At 51.1% G+C, this 20,840-nt stretch overlaps 1 protein-coding gene across 1 annotated transcript in view; it reads left to right on the top strand.

The window, feature by feature from the left end:
• The window catches only part of LOC146801335 (sodium/potassium-transporting ATPase subunit alpha-1-like), a 2,293,178-nt gene that overhangs the window by 222,963 nt on the left and 2,049,375 nt on the right, over nt 1–20,840 (top strand). The window lies entirely within an intron of this gene.

The raw sequence follows: 20,840 nt of genomic DNA, 5'->3' as shown, positions 1-20,840 counted from the left end.
CAGCATTCTCAACCCCAGGTGGGCACTACCAGTTTGTGGTGATGCCCTTTGGTCTGAAGAATGCACCTGCCACCTTCCAAAGGCTGGTGAACCAAGTCCTTACTGGGTTGGATGACTTTTGCGCAGCATATCTTGATGACATTGCTGTCTTTAGCTCCACCTGGGAGGATCACCTGATCCACCTGAAGAAGGCTCTTGAGGCTCTGCAAAGGGCAGGCCTCACTATCAAGGCTACAAAGTGCCAGATAGGGCAGAGTAAGGTTGTATATTTGGGCCACCTTGTAGGTGGAGGCCAAGTTCAACCACTGGAGAGTAAGATACAATCCATCAAGGACTGGTCCCCTCCAACCACCCAGACTCAAGTTCGAGCTTTCTTGGGCTTGACTGGGTACTACAGGAAGTTTGTTAAGAACTATGGGTCCATTGTGACTCCTCTTAATGATCTGACATCCAAGAAGATGCCCAAAAAGGTTCAGTGGACAGTAAGCTGTCAAAAGGCATTTGATGACCTGAAGGAGGCCATGTGCTCTGCACCTATCCTGAAAAGTCCTGACTACTCCAAAGAGTTTATTGTCCAAACAGATGCTTCTGAGTTGGGTGTGGGAGCTGTGCTGTCACAACTTAATGTAGATGGTCAAGACCAACCCATTGCTTTTATTAGCAGAAGGTTGACCCCCAGAGAGAAGAATTGGTCAGCTATTGAGAGGGAGGCCTTTGCTGTGGTGTGGGCCCTGAAGAAGCTGAGGCCATACTTGTTTGGCACTCACTTCAAGATTCAGACCGACCATAAGCCCATCTTGTGGCTAAATCAGATGAAGGGTGAAAACCCCAAACTGCTTAGGTGGTCCATTTCCCTACAGGGGATGGACTTTACAGTGGAGCACCGGCCAGGTACTGACCATGGGAATGCAGATGGTCTCTCCAGGTACTTCCACTTAGGACATGAAGACGAGACTGGTCAAGGCTAGTTTAATGTCCCAGCGTTTGGGGGGGGGTTGTGTAGGAGAGTAGGGTCTGCTTTTTGCTTTTTGCTTCACTGGTTTTTGACATATTGAGGCTGTGGGCCTGCCAATCAGACCCCCAGCCTGCTGTTCTCTCTACTAAATTAAAACTATGCACCCTAGGTGCATAACCAATTGGAAGTGGATCACCCTGTCAGCCCCTGTACCAGTGTACACTAGGTACCCAGGGCATTGGTGTACCCATTGCCTGCCAAGGGCTGAAGCATGTATTATGCCACCACAGGCTTGGCCTAACAATTTGACACAACTGGCTGATCACTCAGCTGGGGTAAGTTGGTGTAATCACCTCTTACTTAGGTGTAGTATACCTATACCTAACCTTAAATGGGACACCTGGTAACCTATAAGTCACTCCTATGGCAGGCCTTAACAATCCTGAAGGCAGAGTGCTTGGTTCCATGTGAGATGGTGCTCTGGCATGAGCTGAGCCTGTCTGCAGTGGTCGGAACAACTTCCTTCTACTGTTTCCAGATATCGTCATACCATATATTCTTAAGTGCATTATGAACCTCGCGGTTAAATGCTATCTTTGGTTTGGCTTTATCAAAACATGTCGAGTAAGGTGTCATACGAATTGGAAATACTAACCCCTCGCCAATTCTGGCGACGGGGTTAGCATTCCACCCTTCTAGAGGGACACGACATGTACAGTACCTGAAACCCGGGTAAAATCAGACATAGCCTCAGCTCCACAAAATGGATGCTGCCACCACAGACACAAGTCTGCCCTCCTGCTGCTGGGAGTCCTTCCAGCTTGGGAGGTGTGGACAAAGGGTTTCCTGCCAGGGGAGGTGCGTGCACAGACAGGATTTTGTGTATTGGTCAGGTAGGGCTTGAAAGAAACCAGACATGCCTGTGGCTCACAAGGAGCCTCGGTGCATATGCCAGCTCAAACCGGTCCTGGGGCACACCAGTCCCGGGCCTGGGGCGAGCTGGACAAAGGATTGGGGGTGTAACCACCCCCCTTCCTGGTCCCACCCATAGGGAGGGACCTAGCAGGTAGTCCGGCCCCTAGAATCCGCTTAAAGGTAGGAGCTGTGTCCTAAGACTTCAGACATCCTGGAATCAACTTAACACTAAGAAGAAGACGGGAACTTCGACGCTCTGCTGCACAGAGGACTGAAGCCAATCTCCCCTGTGGTCAGGGAGTGACCACCTTGCTAACGCAAGCACCATCCAGCGAATCAACGTCTGCTTTGCCGCCGCCTCCCGCCGGAGCCCGAGCCCAGAGACTGACAAGACCTGGACCTCCAGACCTCTCACCGCCCGATCCACAGTCCCTGAAAAGAGGAGACCCGTGGAGGCACCGAGACACGTGGAGCCAGCCATCTTGGAACGACTACGACAAGCTGACAAGCGCAACAACCGAGGCTCCCTCCAAGTTGTGCTTTGGGATCTGAGAAGCCCAACACCCGAGCAGCATCTGCACCAAAGGTGAGCCCTCCAGCATCTCCACGATCTGCGTGGGGCCCTTCTGCATTTTGCCACTCGACGCGCCTAACCGGTTGCTGGCCCGCTGGCTAGTAGCCATCTTGGCGACGAACTCTACGAAATACACCGCTGGTCTGGTTGCTCCAGACTGGCCCTTGCTCCCCTCCAAAGGAGCAGTCCATCAGCTTATTTCATTTCCTACAACAATTGCTTTTGCCAAGGCTTGTTTGCTTCGATCAAAATTGGGATTTTTCTCAATTTAGTAGTCCTAAGTTTAGACTTAGGACTACTAAATTGAGAAAAATCCTAATTTTAAGACTTTCGGTATTCACAGAAGGCATTTAGGAGTCCTAAAGTTAGGAGTCCTAACTATACTACTACTAAACTGAGAAAAATCCTAATTTTAAGACTTTCGGTATTCACAGAAGGCATTTAGGAGTCCTAAAGTTAGGACTCCTAACTTCTGTGAATACCGAAATGAGTAAGTGCCTTCTGTGAATACCAAAATGAGTAAGTGCCTTCTGTGAATACCAAAATGGTAGTAAGTTTAGGATTTTGTCTTAAGTTAGTTCTGTGAATCGGGCCCTTTGTCTTCAGGCTCCACGGAACAGATAGAAGAAACCCGACGCACTTCGAGGCCTATGCACCCGCTTCCTGTGGGTGAGGTAAAGCTGGCACACCTGTGCCCAAGTGTAGTATTACATCTCTAGTGCCTGTGTTCCAAGTCTTGAGTTCCTAGTCCATCCGGAAGATCCTCTTTGCAGTAACTTTGTACTTTTTACGCACCCATTGAAACCTATGGGAGCACGCGTGTGACTATTTGCTCTGCACACGCCACCCGTGGACCTCCTGGTCACTAACTGACGTTAGCTCCTTGTAGGCCCAGCGATTCTAGAGGCCCTAGGCCTTTTCCCTTTTCTGTTCGTGGTACTTATACCACTATTTTAGTATATGGTTCGAGTGGCCACCAGGGCCTATCCATATAAAGTGCAACTTCTGTGTATTCTGTGATAATCTTGTTTGACGATTTGTGCTCCTGTGCTCATAAAGAGACTAGGGGTTACTTTGAGAAATAAATACATATATATTTTGAATATATATCTGTGTGGTGTCCTTTCATTGGTATAAAAGGGGGTTGCATTTGGTAAAACAGCTGGCTTAACACGCTTCACGAGTTTAGCCTCAAAGACTGCTTAGCCTACGCTACCACTAGGGCAGCTAGTCCGAAAAGGTTGACTTACAACCACACCATAAGGGTTGCTTGGCATGGTACAAGGTGATCACTTTAACTAGTGAGCATCATATACCAGGCCAACTTCTCACATTTCCCAAGGTGCCCGCAGAGCTAGGGTTCAAAAACTACAGCTAAACATTTTGCCAAAAAAGGGTCATTTTTCACTGCGAAATTGAGGTGTGACCACGTTGCGTTTTGCGCCGTTTCCTGTCGCGGGCACTAAGCCGACCCACACAAGTGAGGTACCGTTTTTCTCGTAAGACTTTGGGGAACGCGGGGTGGGTGGAAATTTGTGTATCCACGCAGATTCCGGAACTTTCCACCACAGAAATGTGGGGAAAATGTGTTTTTTTGGACAATTTTTTAGGTTTGCAAGGGATTCTGGGTAACAGACCCTGGTGGGAGGCAGTCAAGTCACCCCATCCCGGATTCCCCTGGGTGTCTAGTTTAAAAAATGTATAGGTTTGCTAGGTTTCCCAAGATGCCCGCAGAGCTAGGGTTCAAAAACTACAGCTAGACATTTTGCCAAAAAAGGGTCATTTTTCACTGCGAAATTGAGGTGTGACCGTGTTGCGCTTTGTGCCGTTTCCTGTCGCGGGCACTAGGACAACCCACACAAGTGAGGTACTGTTTTTCTCGTAAGACTCTGGGGAACGCGGGGTGGGTGGAAATTTGTGGATCCACGCAGATTCTGGAACTTTCCACCACAGAAATGTGGGGAAAATGTGTTTTTTTGGACAATTGTTTAGGTTTGCAAGGGATTCTGGGTAACAGACCCTGGTGGGAGTCAGTCAAGTCACCCCATCCTGGATTCCCCTGGGTGTCTAGTTTTCAAAAATGTATAGGTTTGCTAGATTTCCCAAGGTGCCCGCAGAGCTAGGGTTCAAAAACTACAGCTAGACATTCTGCCAAAAAAGGGTCATTTTTTACTGCGAAATTGAGGTGTGACCACGTTGCGTTTTGCGCCGTTTCCTGTCACGGGCACTAGGCCGACCCACACAAGTGAGATACCGTTTTTCTCGTAAGACTTTGGGGAACGCGGGGTGGGTGGAAATTTGTGGATCCACGCAGATTCCGGAACTTTCCACTACAGAAATGTGGGGAAAATTTGTTTTTTTTGACAAGTTTTTTAGGTTTGCAAGGGATTCTGGGTAACAGACCCTGGTGGGAGGCAGTCAAGTCACCCCATCCCGGATTCCCCTGGGTGTCTAGTTTTTAAAAATGTATAGGTTTGCTTGATTTCCCAAGGTGCCCGCAGAGCTAGGGTTCAAAAACTACAGCTAGACATTTTGCCAAAAAAGGGTCATTTTTCACTGCGAAATTGAGGTGTGACCACGTTGCGTTTTGCGCCGTTTCCTGTCATGGGCACTAGGCCGACCCACACAAGTGATGTACCGTTTTTCTTGTAAGACTTTGGGGAACGCGGGGTGGGTGGAAATTTGTGGATCCACGCAGATTCCGGAACTTTCCACGACAGAAATGTGGGGAAAATGTGTTTTTTTGGACAATTTTTTAGGTTTGCAAGGGATTCTGGATAACAGACCCTGGTGGGAGTCAGTCAAGTCACCCCATCCTGGATTCCCCTGGGTGTCTAGTTTTCAAAAATGTATAGGTTTGCTAGGTTTCCCAAGGTGCCCGCAGAGCTAGGGTTCAAAAACTGCAGCTAGACATTTTGCCAAAAAAGGGTCATTTTTCACTGCGAAATTGAGGTGTGACCGTGTTGCGTTTTGTGCCGTTTCCTGTCGCGGGCACTAGGACAACCCACACAAGTGAGGTACCGTTTTTCTCGTAAGACTCGGGGGAACGCGGGGTGGGTGGAAGTTTGTGGATCCACGCAGATTCCGGAACTTTCCACCACAGAAATGTGGGGAAAATGTGTTTTTTTGGACAATTTTTTAGGTTTGCAAGGGATTCTGGGTAACAGACCCTGGTGGGAGTCAGTCAAGTCACCCCATCCTGGATTCCCCTGGGTGTCTAGTTTTCAAAAATGTATAGGTTTGCTAGATTTCCCAAGGTGCCCGCAGAGCTAGGGTTCCAAAACTACAGCTAGACATTCTGCCAAAAAAGGGTCATTTTTCAATGCGAAATTGAGGTGTGACCACGTTGCGTTTTGCGCCGTTTCCTGTCGCGGGCACTAAGCCGACCCACACAAGTGAGGTACCGTTTTTCTCGTAAGACTTTGGGGAACGCGGGGTGGGTGGAAATTTGTGGATCCACGCAGATTCCGGAACTTTCCACCACAGAAATGTGGGGAAAATGTGTTTTTTTGGACAATTTTTTAGGTTTGCAAGGGATTCTGGGTAACAGACCCTGGTGGGAGGCAGTCAAGTCACCCCATCCCGGATTCCCCTGGGTGTCTAGTTTTTAAAAATGTATAGGTTTGCTTGATTTCCTGTTAGACCTGGCACCTTGGCGTGAGTCTCCCTTCCTCTTTTTGTCACTGTGCCTCATGTATTTTTATGGTGTTGGCCGCTCAGCGCGCTGTGCCACTGCCAACCAGTGTCGCGGTGCGAGTGCTCCCTATGTAAATTGTATATGTTGGTTGGATTCCATGATTGGATTGTTTGGTTTACTGTCAGACCCCAGTAAAGTGCGCCGGGGGCGCCAGGGCATGTAAATGCGAACACCGCTGGTGGGCTTGCAGCACTGGTTGTGCCACCCACAGAAGCGGCCGGTAAAATATGTCTGAGGTCTGCCATCGCAGAACCTGCGTGCAGTCTGGTACTGACATGCTGACCGGCAAGTGCCCACACTTGCCGGTCCCTAAAACCTTCCCTTAGCTGCATGTTAGTCACCCCTCTGGTAGGCCCGCGGGCAGGGTGCGTTGTAAGCCTAAGGTAGGACAAGCCTGGATGCGTGGCATGTCCTAGTAGTGAATTACCGCCATCTTGTTGTTCACTACTGCAAGGCTACCCTGTTCTCAGAGGCCAGTATGGGCGGCCTGGATCATTACACCCTATGATCCTAACCGACCCAGGGAACATGGTAGAAGATCGAGTTTAGTATGCCTGAACTCGGAATAATAAGGTACATCTTTTCGCAAGGTTTATTTTAATATTCCGGGTTTGCAAATGCCGCTTTTAGAAAGTTGGCCTTTGCTTGCCTAAACCTTTCAGCCGCCTCTGCGTGATGTGTATCTGATGTCTGGCTGGTATGAGTGACAGGGCTGGGGGAACCCAGATGGGCAGGGCTAGGTAGCCTGGTAATGAATAGGACGATCGACAGGTAGATGGGTGGGAGGAGTGCTCCTAGGCTCTGAATAGGACAGTGCTCTGCTACCTCAATGCCGGCTCCGCCCCCTGTGGAGCGTCTGATGACTCTGCCCTGCACTTTGAAAGGAGAAGCCTGCATCACGTAAACAAAGTGCTCAGAAACCGGACTGAACTAGGCAAGGGCCCCCCTGGCCTGGGAGAACAAAAGATTTGTGGTATAAATGGAGGAGCCCTGCTCCTAAGAAACTAGATCCGCTTTTGACCAAGAAGAATCTCTGCCTGAGGAGGAGGCACCGGGAAAGCTGTAGGAGGAAGACTGTCCCTATCCTGGGGGATTGGCCTGCAGTGGTGACCTTGCTGCCAAAGGAGAGAAGAGAAACTGTTGCTGAAGACTTTTACTTTACTTTTACTTTCAAGACTTGTGCTTTTCCAAAACGATCTCCAAGGGCTTGGAACTGAGCTTGCCCCCTGAACTGAGCCCCAGGACCATTGGGCTCTACCTGATCTTCACTCGCCTACTGCTGGACTGTGGTGTCCTTTCCCTCGCCGGAGCTGTGACCCTCGTGCCCAGTCCCTCCCTGAGCCGTGACCAGGACTGCTTAGCCGCCCCCGCCTTGGGAAGAGCCTCGCTCGATCGGAGCCGCTCCCCCTACGCTGTGCTGGGCTGCCCCGTCACCTCGCTCGTGGAGGCTCGCTGTGCACCTTCACCCTCCCGCCGGAATCGGCGTTTGTGAGCATCTCCAAGCCTCGGACGGCCCGGACGTATCTGCGTGCCCGGCTGCCCCGCTTTGTTCACCCGCCACCTGCAACACCCCGCTCTTGTCGTGAGCCTGAAGACCAGACACCCTCGTGAAGTGTGGGAGCCCCGGACGCCGCCTCGCTCTTCTGTCGAAGAGCCGCTGAAATCCCGCACCCGCCTTTGCGTCAAGAAACAAGGTACTGTACTTACGAACTCGACCGCGAGCTCGCATCGGATCCAGGGTCCGCAACGTTCTTATTTCCCTGTCATCTGCTGTGTGCTTCCTGGGCGCTGCCTCAGCCCCAGGTACGCTGAGGCCTACAGTTACCTTGTGCCCGCCTAAAAGAACTTTCCATAAAACCAAGAGAACTTTACCGTATTTCCAAGAAGTGTGGCCCCATCAGTTCAACGTTACTGGGCCTTGTATTTAACTCTGCTGAAACTACATAAAAGCTTATTTTTATATACTTCCTGATTGGTGTCCGTTTGTGGTGCATGCAAGGGGTTTACTGTATGTGTAATTGCACTTGCTTAACCGTGTACGCCTGAGACTTAGCCTAGACTGCTCGCGCCACGCACCTAGAGGGTGAGCAGGGGTTATTCTGGGGAGTCACCCTTCGCCCTGACAAGAAGTAAAGGGTCCCTGCTTGTTGTGGGTTCACACCTGCGTCAACCAGAGCCCCCTCATTTCTAACATTGGTGGCAGCGGTGAGGATTTACGGATTTGCATTTGTGGTTTGCGTATAGTGAATCACTGATCACCACGTAGTGAGAGCAGACCAGTAACACAGCCACAAGGCTAACATTTGTTTTTGTTTTAACAAGAGTCTCCGTTGTTAGAGCCATGCCTGGTTCACTTTCAGCCGGAAGGGCGGCTTCCATAATCTCTGGATTTGAAGACGTAGATTGGGAAGAAGACGCGCTTCTGAATCGTACCAATGAAGACTTGAAAGGTCTTTGCTCCAAGTTCAGGATTGCCCAAACTGGATTGAAAAAGAAGGAACAATTTGTGAAGGCGCTGAGGGCCTGGTATGAGTCAAAGGCACCAGAGAATCAGGTGGAAGTGGTTCCACCAGAAAGTGTCCATGAGTTTGGCAGGTGCCTGTCGCCAGAAGAGTTGGCAGACAGGGCCGCAACCCGGGCACACGAGGTGGAAATGGCAAAACTTCATGGGCAGATGGATATGGAAAAACAAAGATTAGCCATGGAAGAAAAGAAACTACAATTAGAGCATGACATGAAGCTGAGGGAGCTGGAGCTGAAAGCAAAAAGTTTGGAGCTTAATCCCTCTGGTGGCAGCACACTGCCAGTACCGGCGGAACCAAGAGTTTATATTCCCAAGGATGTAGTGAAGGAGTTCTTCAGGAATGACGACATCGGGCAGTGGTTCAGAGCCTACGAGGTAGCCATGTCTTCCCACCGGGTCCCTGAGAAAGATTGGGGAGCGGGGTTGTGGGGAAGGTTCCTGAGTGAAGGGCGGGACACACTGTTAGATTTACCTGTTGATGTTCGTAATTCTTATGCCCATATGAAGGAAGCATTGATGGCTAGGTATGGGTTGACCCCTGAGTTATATAGACAGAGGTTCAGGGGTTGCACTAAGATTCCCAATAGTACGTATGTGGAGTATGTGACTTTCTTTTGCAGAGCGCTGGATGGTTGGGTAAAGGGTAGTAAGGTAAATGATTATCAAGGGCTTCTTGATTTAATGGCATGGGAGCACTTGTCCAGTAATTGTTTTCCTGAGCTACGCCAGCACCTGATCGATAGTAAGCTGACTAACCCGAGGAAGCTTGCTGAGGAGGCAGACCGCTGGGTCAGTACCAGGGTCCACAAGGGTACCGTGGGAGATTCCGCCAAAGGTGGGCAGGGTCCCCAGCAGAAGAGTGGGGGGGACAGGGGTAAACAGAAGCAGTTCCAAAAAGGGCCCCAAAATAGTCCCCAAGGGAACCAAGGGAAGGGTTCTCAGCCTCCCCCACCCCAGAAACCGACCGGGGCCCCGACAGGTCCTCCTGTTCCAAAGGGGCCCGTAAGATGTTACAGGTGTAACAATTTGGGGCATTTTGCCTCTGATGTAAAGTGTCCATTGTTTGGTAAACCAGCACCCACTGGTGCTCCACCCCGGCAGGTGACTAGTGTAGCCTTGGGGGAGGAGAGGGATGTCCAAGGTGGGTGGGGTCCCGCAGAGATGTCCCTGGTCTCGCTAGGAGACCGTGAAGTGGTCCCTCCAACCCAGCTGCCTGAGAACACTAAGAAGTACAGGCAGTGGGTGACCATAAATGGCCATAGGGTGGAAGCTCTTAGAGATACAGGAGCCAGTGTGACGGCTGTCAGGTGTCACCTGGTGTCTCAGGAGCAGGTGGTTCCCAATGCCTTCTATCCCGTTGTTGCCGCTGACAACACAGAGAGACACTGCAAGGTGGCTCAGGTTCCCTTTGAGTGGGGGGGGGGGTCTCTGGTACTCTTCAGGTAGCTGTGAGGCCCGCCATGCCTGTAGACTGTTTGTTAGGGAACGATCTGGAGAGCTCACCTTGGGCTAAGGTGGAGCGGAGTGCTCACCTGGAGATGTTGGGTATGCCGGATTTGGCGTGTGTCACCACACGGTCCATGGCAGCCAGTAGAGGTACTCAAGAGGTCCTGGAGCCTGAGAGGGAGGCCCAGGAACCGGCCTCAGAGAGAAGGAGCAAGGGGCGCGGGAAGCCGGCCCCTGAAGTTCCCACGGTCCAGGAGGAAGCAGACCTTGAGGGGGATGCCCTGGAGCCTACAGGGGAGCAGATAGCTGAACTGGTAGACCTGCCGGAGCTGACCCATTGGCAGCAGGAAGGGGGTCCCACCAGGGAGGACTTTTGCAAGGCACAGAAGGAGTGCCCTTCTCTCGTGGGTATGCGGCAGCAGGCTGCAGACCAGGCCGCAGGTGATCAGTCAGGATCACATTTCGTTTACTGGGAGAACGACCTCCTATATACAGAGCCTAAGGTTGCTGAGCCTGGGTCAGCCCGTGCGCTGGTGGTACCCCAGGACTTCAGAGCCTTCCTACTGGGGCTGGCTCACGATGTGCCATTGGCAGGGCATTTGGGGCAGGACAAGACCTTTGAAAGGCTTGTCACCCACTTTTATTGGCCTCAAATGCGCAGGAGTTCAGATACTCACTGCAGGACATGCCAGACTTGCCAGGCAAGTGGAAAGAGTGGAAGGAAGCAGAAGGCTCCACTCCAGCCATTCCCTGTGGTCGGTACCCCATTCCAGCGAGTGGGGATTGACATTGTAGGGCCACTGGACCCCAGGACAGCGATGGGCAATAGGTTCATCCTGGTCCTGGTGGACCATGCCACCCGGTACCCGGAAGCCATTCCTCTAAGGACAGTGACGGCCCCCGTGGTGGGACGTGCACTGATGGGAATTTTCTCCCGAGTGGGATTCCCTCTAGAAGTGGTGTCTGACCGAGGTACCAATTTCATGTCCAAGTACATGAAATCTCTTTGGCAAGAGTGTGGTGTAACCTACAAGTTCACCACCCCTTACCACCCCCAAGGAAACGGGTTGGTTGAGAGATTCAACCGAACCCTCAAAGGCATGATAATGGGCCTAGAAGGAGCCATGAGGCGTAAGTGGGACGTCCTCTTACCATGCCTTCTCTTCGCTTACCGTGAGGTGCCACAGAAGTCTCTGGGGTTCAGTCCCTTTGAGCTTCTGTATGGTCACCCAGTCAGAGGACCTCTAAGTCTGGTCAAAGAAGGCTGGGAGCAATCTCCCAGGAAGCCTCCCCAGAATGTATATAGTTACATGCTGGCCTTCAGGAATCAGACTAGGCGATTCAGGCAACTTGCTGAGGCAAATCTGGAAGCCAGCCAGGAGGAGATGAAGCGGTGGTACGACCAGAATGCCACTCTGGTAGAGCTTCAGCCTGGACAGAAAGTATGGGTCTTGGCCCCCGTGGAGCCGTGTGCGCTCCAGGATAAGTGGACCGGTCCCTTTGAGGTGGTGGAGCGCAAGAGTCCTGTTACCTACGTGGTGGACCTGAAGTCTCCTAGGAACCCCTTAAGGGTCCTGCATGTCAACCGCCTCAAGCCCCACTTGGAGAGGTCCCAAGTGGGCATGCTCTTGGCAACAGATGCTGGAATGGAAGAGGAGACAGAACCTCTTCCTGACCTCCTGTCAGCCAAGGAGCAAGATGGGTCAGTGGATGGTGTCATCCTCTCTTCCACCCTGACCCCTGAGCAACAGAATGATTGTCGCCAGTTGCTGGGACAGTTTTCTGACCTGTTTTCCCTGGTCCCTGGTGTCACTGATTGGTGCGTCCATGATGTGGACACTGGGGATAGTCCACCTGTGCGGCACAAGGCCTACAGGGTGACTGACAGGGTGAGGACATGCATCAAGGAGGAGGTCTCCAAGATGTTTGCACTCGGGGTAATTGAGTCTTCTAGCAGTCCTTGGGCCAGCCCCGTGGTCTTGGTCCCAAAGGCTGCAGCGCCGGGAGCCACACCCGAACTCCGGTTCTGTGTGGACTACAGAGGACTCAATTCGGTCACTAGGACCGACGCACACCCCATCCCCAGAGCTGATGAGCTCATCGATCGGCTAGGGGCTGCCAACTACCTCAGCACGTTTGATTTAACGTCTGGGTATTGGCAGATCGCCTTGACCGAGGGGGCCAAAGAGAGGTCAGCATTTTCCACCCCAGATGGGCACTACCAGTTCCGGGTTATGCCATTTGGGATGAAGAATGCCCCTGCCACCTTCCAGAGATTGGTCAACCAGGTGTTGGCTGGGCTGGATTCATTCAGTGCAGCCTACCTGGATGACATCGCAGTGTTCAGCTCCACTTGGGAGGAACACTTGCGTCACCTCTGGGAAGTGTTGATGGCGCTGCGCAAGGCAGGCCTCACGATCAAGGCGAGTAAGTGCCAGATCGGGCAGGGTTCCGTGGTGTACTTGGGACACCAAGTTGGGAGTGGCCAGGTGGCACCCCTTCAGCCCAAGATAGAAACCATCCTGAATTGGGAGGCGCCCAAAACCCAGACGGAGGTGAGAGCCTTCCTAGGTCTCACCGGGTACTACAGGAGGTTTGTCAAGGGGTATGGCAACATGGTTGCCCCCTTGACAGCGCTGACTTCGAAGAAGCAGCCCAGGAAAGTGATCTGGACTGACACCTGTCAGAAAGCTTTTGAGGCCTTGAAAACTGCTATGTGCACGGCGCCCGTGCTCTTGGCTCCCAACTTCTCCAAAGAGTTTATCGTTCAGACAGACTCTTCAGAGCATGGTGTGGGGGCTGTTCTTTCACAGATTAATGAGGAGGGCCTAGATCAACCCGTAGCCTTTCTTAGCAGGAGGTTACTTCCACGGGAACAAAGGTGGAGTGCTATTGAGCGTGAGGTATTTGCTGTGATTTGGGCGCTGAAGAAGCTAAGACCCTACTTGTTTGGGTCTCACTTCCGGGTTCAGACGGACCACAGGCCCCTCAGATGGTTGATGCATATGAGGGGTGAGAATCCAAAGCTGTTGAGGTGGTCCATTTCCCTACAGGGTATGGATTTCACGGTGGAACATCGCCCTGGCACAGATCACGCCAATGCTGACGGTCTGTCCAGATTTTTCCGCCTTAGTGATGAGGAACTCCCTGGGGTAGGGTAGTTCTCCCCACTTTTCAGCTGGAGGGGACACGTGTTAGACCTGGCATGAGTCTCCCTTCCTCTTTTTGTCACTGTGCCTCATGTATTTTTATGGTGTTGGCCGCTCAGCGCGCTGTGCCACTGCCAACCAGTGTCGCGGTGCGAGTGCTCCCTATGTAAATTGTATATGTTGGTTGGATTCCATGATTGGATTGTTTGGTTTACTGTCAGACCCCAGTAAAGTGCGCCGGGGGCGCCAGGGCATGTAAATGCGAACACCGCTGGTGGGCTTGCAGCACTGGTTGTGCCACCCACAGAAGCGGCCGGTAAAATATGTCTGAGGTCTGCCATCGCAGAACCTGGTACTGACATGCTGACCGGCAAGTGCCCACACTTGCCGGTCCCTAAAACCTTCCCTTAGCTGCATGTTAGTCACCCCTCTGGTAGGCCCGCGGGCAGGGTGCGTTGTAAGCCTAAGGTAGGACAAGCCTGGATGCGTGGCATGTCCTAGTAGTGAATTACCGCCATCTTGTTGTTCACTACTGCAAGGCTACCCTGTTCTCAGAGGCCAGTATGGGCGGCCTGGATCATTACACCCTATGATCCTAACCGACCCAGGGAACATGGTAGAAGATCGAGTTTAGTATGCCTGAACTCGGAATAATAAGGTACATCTTTTCGCAAGGTTTATTTTAATATTCCGGGTTTGCAAATGCCGCTTTTAGAAAGTTGGCCTTTGCTTGCCTAAACCTTTCAGCCGCCTCTGCGTGATGTGTATCTGATGTCTGGCTGGTATGAGTGACAGGGCTGACAGGGCTGGGGGAACCCAGATGGGCAGGGCTAGGTAGCCTGGTAATGAATAGGACGATCGACAGGTAGATGGGTGGGAGGAGTGCTCCTAGGCTCTGAATAGGACAGTGCTCTGCTACCTCAATGCCGGCTCCGCCCCCTGTGGAGCGTCTGATGACTCTGCCCTGCACTTTGAAAGGAGAAGCCTGCATCACGTAAACAAAGTGCTCAGAAACCGGACTGAACTAGGCAAGGGCCCCCCTGGCCTGGGAGAACAAAAGATTTGTGGTATAAATGGAGGAGCCCTGCTCCTAAGAAACTAGATCCGCTTTTGACCAAGAAGAATCTCTGCCTGAGGAGGAGGCACCGGGAAAGCTGTAGGAGGAAGACTGTCCCTATCCTGGGGGATTGGCCTGCAGTGGTGACCTTGCTGCCAAAGGAGAGAAGAGAAACTGTTGCTGAAGACTTTTACTTTACTTTTACTTTCAAGACTTGTGCTTTTCCAAAACGATCTCCAAGGGCTTGGAACTGAGCTTGCCCCCTGAACTGAGCCCCAGGACCATTGGGCTCTACCTGATCTTCACTCGCCTGCTGCTGGACTGTGGTGTCCTTTCCCTCGCCGGAGCTGTGACCCTCGTGCCCAGTCCCTCCCTGAGCCGTGACCAGGACTGCTTAGCCGCCCCCGCCTTGGGAAGAGCCTCGCTCGATCGGAGCCGCTCCCCCTACGCTGTGCTGGGCTGCCCCGTCACCTCGCTCGTGGAGGCTCGCTGTGCACCTTCACCCTCCCGCCGGAATCGGCGTTTGTGAGCATCTCCAAGCCTCGGACGGCCCGGACGTATCTGCGTGCCCGGATGCCCCGCTTTGTTCACCCGCCACCTGCAACACCCCGCTCTTGTCGTGAGCCTGAAGACCAGACACCCTCGTGAAGTGTGGGAGCCCCGGACGCCGCCTCGCTCTTCTGTCGAAGAGCCGCTGAAATCCCGTACCCGCCTTTGCGTCAAGAAACAAGGTACTGTACTTACGAACTCGACCGCGAGCTCGCATCGGATCCAGGGTCCGCAACGTTCTTATTTCCCTGTCATCTGCTGTGTGCTTCCTGGGCGCTGCCTCAGCCCCAGGTACGCTGAGGCCTACAGTTACCTTGTGCCCGCCTAAAAGAACTTTCCATAAAACCAAGAGAACTTTACCGTATTTCCAAGAAGTGTGGCCCCATCAGTTCAACATTACTGGGCCTTGTATTTAACTCTGCTGAAACTACATAAAAGCTTATTTTTATATACTTCCTGATTGGTGTCCATTTGTGGTGCATGCAAGGGGTTTACTGTATGTGTAATTGCACTTGCTTAACCGTGTACGCCTGAGACTTAGCCTAGACTGCTCGCGCCACGCACCTAGAGGGTGAGCAGGGGTTATTCTGGGGAGTCACCCTTCGCCCTGACAAGAAGTAAAGGGTCCCTGCTTGTTGTGGGTTCACACATGCGTCAACCAGAGCCCCCTCATTTCTAACATTTCCCAAGGTACCCGCAGAGCTAGGGTTCAAAAACTACAGCTAGACATTTTGCCAAAAAAGGGTCATTTTTCACTGCGAAATTGAGGTGTGACCATGTTGCGTTTTGCGCCGTTTCCTGTCGCGGGCACTAGGCCGACCCACAGAAGTGATGTACTGTTTTTCTTGTAAGACTTTGGGGAACGCGGGGTGGGTGGAAATTTGTGGATCCACGCAGATTCCGGAACTTTCCACCACAGAAATGTGGGGAAAATTTGTTTTTTTGGACAATTTTTTAGGTTTGCAAGGGATTCTGGGTAACAGACCCTGGTGGGAGTCAGTCAAGTCACCCCATCCTGAATTCCCCTGGGTGTCTAGTTTTCAAAAATGTATAGGTTTGCTAGGTTTCCCAAGGTGCCCGCAGAGCTAGGGTTCAAAAACTACAGCTAGACATTTTGCCAAAAAAGGGTCATTTTTCACTGCGAAATTGAGGTGTGACCACGTTGCGTTTTGCGCCGTTTCCTGTCACGGGCACTAGGCCGACCCACACAAGTGAGGTACCGTTTTTCTCGTAAGAATTTGGGGAACGCGGGGTGGGTGGAAATTTGTGGATCCACGCAGATTCCGGAACTTTCCACCACAGAAATGTGGGGAAAATGTGTTTTTTTGGACAATTTATTAGGTTTGCAAGGGATTCTGGGTAACAGACCCTGGTGGGAGTCAGTCAAGTCACCCCATCCTGGATTCCCCTGGGTGTCTAGTTTTCAAAAATGTATAGGTTTGCTAGATTTCCCAAGGTGCCCGCAGAGCTAGGGTTCCAAAACTACAGCTAGACATTCTGCCAAAAAAGGGTCATTTTTCAATGCGAAATTGAGGTGTGACCACGTTGCGTTTTGCGCCGTTTCCTGTCGCGGGCACTAAGCCGACCCACACAAGTGAGGTACCGTTTTTCTCGTAAGACTTTGGGGAACGCGGGGTGGGTGGAAATTTGTGGATCCACGCAGATTCCGGAACTTTCCACCACAGAAATGTGGGGAAAATGTGTTTTTTTGGACAATTTCTTAGGTTTGCAAGGGATTCTGGGTAACAGACCCTGGTGGGAGTCAGTCAAGTCACCCCATCCTGGATTCCCCTGGGTGTCTAGTTTTCAAAAATGTATAGGTTTGCTAGGTTTCCCAAGGTGCCCGCAGAGCTAGGGTTCAAAAACTACAGCTAGACATTTTGCCAAAAAAGGGTCATTTTTCACTGCAAAATTGAGGTGTGACCACGTTGCGTTTTGCGCCGTTTCCTGTCACGGGCACTAGGCCGACCCACACAAGTGAGGTACCGTTTTTCTCGTAAGACTTTGGGGAACGCGGGGTGGGTGGAAATTTGTGGATCCACGCAGATTCCGGAACTTTCCACTACAGAAATGTGGGGAAAATTTGTTTTTTTTTGACAATTTTTTAGGTTTGCAAGGGATTCTGGGTAACAGACCCTGGTGGGAGGCAGTCAAGTCACCCCATCCCGGATTCCCCTGGGTGTCTAGTTTTTAAAAATGTATAGGTTTGCTTGATTTCCCAAGGTGCCCGCAGAGCTAGGGTTCAAAAACTACAGCTCCACATTTTGCCAAAAAAGGGTCATTTTTCACTGCGAAATTGAGGTGTGACCGTGTTGCGTTTTGTGCCATTTCCTGTCGCGGCCACTAGGACAACCCACACATGTGAGGTACCGTTTTTCTCGTAAGACTCTGGGGAACGCGGGGTGGGGCAGAGTCCGGAACTTTCCACCACAGAAATGTGGGGAAAATGTGTTTTGTTGGACAATTTTTTAGGTTTGCAAGGGATTCTGGGTAACAGACCCTGGTGGGAGTCAGTCAAGTCACCCCATCCTGGATTCCCCTGGGTGTCTAGTTTTTAAAAATATATAGGTTTGCTTGATTTCCCAAGGTGCCCGCAGAGCTAGCGTTCAAAAACTACAGCTAGACATTTTGCCAAAAAAGGGTCAGTTTTCACTGCGAATTTGAGGTATGACCGTGTTGCGTTTTGTGCCGGTTCCTGTCGCGGCCACTAGGACAACCCACACACGTGAGGTACCGTTTTTCTCGTAAGACTCTGGGGAACGCGGGGTGGGGCAGATTCCGGAACTTTCCACCACAGAAATGTGGGGAAAATGTGTTTTTTTGGACAATTTTTTAGGTTTGCAAGGGATTCTGGGTAACAGACCCTGGTGGGAGTCAGTCAAGTCACCCCATCCTGGATTCCCCTGGGTGTCTAGTTTTCAAAAATGTATAGGTTTGCTAGATTTCCCAAGGTGCCCGCAGAGTTAGGGTTCAAAAACTACAGCTAGACATTTTGCCAAAAAAGGGTCATTTTTCACTGCGAAATTGAGGTGTAACCACGTTGCGTTTTGTGCCGTTTCCTGTCACGGGCACTAGGCCGACCCACACAAGTGATGTACCGTTTTTCTCGTAAGACTTTGGGGAACGCGGGGTGGGTGGAAATTTGTGGATCCACGCAGAGTCCGGAACTTTCCACGACAGAAATGTGGGTAAAATGTGTTTTTTTGGACAATTTTTTAGGTTTGCAAGGGATTCTGGATAACAGACCCTGGTGGGAGGCAGTCAAGTCACCCCATCCTGGATTCCCCTGGGTGTCTAGTTCTCAAAAATGTATAGGTTTGCTAGGTTTCCCAAGGTGCCCGCAGAGCTAGGGTTCAAAAACTACAGCTAAACATTTTGCCAAAAAAGGGTCATTTTTCACTGCGAAATTGAGGTGTGACCACGTTGCGTTTTGCGCCGTTTCCTGTTGCGGGCACTAGGCCGACCCACACAAGTGAGGTACCGTTTTTCTCGTAAGACTTTGGGGAACGCGGGGTGGGTGGAAATTTGTGGATCCACGCAGATTCTGGAACTTTCGACCACAGAAATGTGGGGAAAATTTGTTTTTTTGGACAATTTTTTAGGTTTGCAAGGGATTCTGGGTAACAGACCCTGGTGGGAGTCAGTCAAGTCACCCCATCCTGGATTCCCCTGGGTGTCTAGTTTTCAAAAATGTATAGGTTTGCTAGGTTTCCCAAGGTGCCCGCAGAGCTAGGGTTCAAAAACTACAGCTAGACATTTTGCCAAAAAAGGGTCATTTTTCACTGCGAAATTGAGGTGTGACCACGTTGCGTTTTGCGCCGTTTCCTGTCACGGGCACTAGGCCGACCCACACAAGTGAGGTACCGTTTTTCTCGTAAGACTTTGGGGAATGCGGGGTGGGGCAGATTCCGGAACTTTCCACCACAGAAATGTGGGGAAAATGTGTTTTTTTGGACAATTTTTTAGGTTTGGAAGGGATTCTGGGTAACAGACCCTGGTGGGAGTCAGTCAAGTCACCCCATCCTGGATTCCCCTGGGTGTCTAGTTTTCAAAAATGTATAGGTTTGCTAGATTTCCCAAGGTGCCCGCAGAGCTAGGGTTCAAAAACTACAGCTAGACATTTTGCCAAAAAAGGGTCATTTTTCACTGCGAAATTGAGGTGTGACCGTGTTGCGTTTTGTGCCGTTTCCTGTCGCGGCCACTAGGACAACCCACACACGTGAGGTACCGTTTTTCTCGTAAGACTCTGGGGAACGCGGGGTGGGGAAGATTCCGGATCTTTCCACCACAGAAATGTGGGGAAAATGTGTTTTTTTGGACAATTTTTTAGGTTTGCAACGGATTCTGGGTAACAGACCCTGGTGGGAGTCAGTCAAGTCACCCCATCCTGGATTCCCCTGGGTGTCTAGTTTTCAAAAATGTATAGGTTTGCTAGATTTCCCAAGGTGCCCGCAGAGCTAGGGTTCAAAAACTACAGCTAGACATTCTGCCAAAAAAGGGTCATTTTTCAATGCGAAATTGAGGTGTGACCACGTTGCGTTTTGCGCCGTTTCCTGTCGCGGGCACTAAGCCGACCCACACAAGTGAGGTACCGTTTTTCTCGTAAGACTTTGGGGAACGCGGGGTGGGTGGAAATTTGTGGATCCACGCAGATTCCGGAACTTTCCACCACAGAAATGTGGGGAAAATGTGTTTTTTGGACAATTTTTTAGGTTTGCAAGGGATTCTGGGTAACAGACCCTGGTGGGAGTCAGTCAAGTCACCCCATCCTGAATTCCCCTGGGTGTCTAGTTTTCAAAAATGTATAGGTTTGCTAGGTTTCCCAAGGTGCCCGCAGAGCTAGGGTTCAAAAACTACAGCTAGACATTTTGCCAAAAAAGGGTTATTTTTCATTGCGAAATTGAGGTGTGACCACGTTGCGTTATGCGCCGTTTCCTGTCACGGGCACTAGGCCGACCCACACAAGTGAGGTACCATTTTTCTCGTAAGACTTTGGGGAACGCAGGGTGGGTGGAAATTTGTGGATCCACGCAGATTCCGGAACTTTCCACCACAGAAATGTGGGGAAAATGTGTTTTTTTGGACAATTTTTTAGGCTTGCAAGGGATTCTGGGTAACAGACCCTGGTGGGAGTCAGTCAAGTCACCCCATCCTGGATTCCCCTGGGTGTCTAGTTTTCAAAAATGTATAGGTTTGCTAGATTTCCCAAGGTGCCCGCAGAGCTAGGGTTCCAAAACTACAGCTAGACATTCTGCCAAAAAAGGGTCATTTTTCAATGCGAAATTGAGGTGTGACCACGTTGCGTTTTGCGCCGTTTCCTGTCGCGGGCACTAAGCCGACCCACACAAGTGAGGTACCGTTTTTCTCGTAAGACTTTGGGGAACGCGGGGTGGGTGGAAATTTGTGGATCCACGCAGATTCCGGAACTTTCCACCACAGAAATGTGGGGAAAATGTGTTTTTTTGGACAATTTTTTAGGTTTGCAAGGGATTCTGGGTAACAGACCCTGGTGGGAGTCAGTCAAGTCACCCCATCCTGGATTCCCCTGGGTGTCTAGTTTTCAAAAATGTATAGGTTTGCTAGGTTTCCCAAGGTGCCCGCAGAGCTAGGGTTCAAAAACTACAGCTAGACATTTTGCCAAAAAAGGGTCATTTTTCACTGCGAAATTGAGGTGTGACCACGTTGCGTTTTGCGCCGTTTCCTGTCACGGGCACTAGGCCGACCCACACAAGTGAGGTACCGTTTTTCTCGTAAGACTTTGGGGAACGCGGGGTGGGTGGAAATTTGTGGATCCACGCAGATTCCGGAACTTTCCACTACAGAAATGTGGGGAAAATTTGTTTTTTTTGACAATTTTTTAGGTTTGCAAGGGATTCTGGGTAACAGACCCTGGTGGGAGGCAGTCAAGTCACCCCATCCCGGATTCCCCTGGGTGTCTAGTTTTTAAAAATGTATAGGTTTGCTTGATTTCCCA

The sequence above is a fragment of the Triturus cristatus genome, chromosome 8, assembly GCF_964204655.1.
Source record: "Triturus cristatus chromosome 8, aTriCri1.1, whole genome shotgun sequence".
Taxonomy (NCBI): domain Eukaryota; kingdom Metazoa; phylum Chordata; class Amphibia; order Caudata; family Salamandridae; genus Triturus; species Triturus cristatus.
Note: the sequence above shows the minus strand (reverse complement) of the source record. Positions and strands in the feature narration are given on the sequence as shown.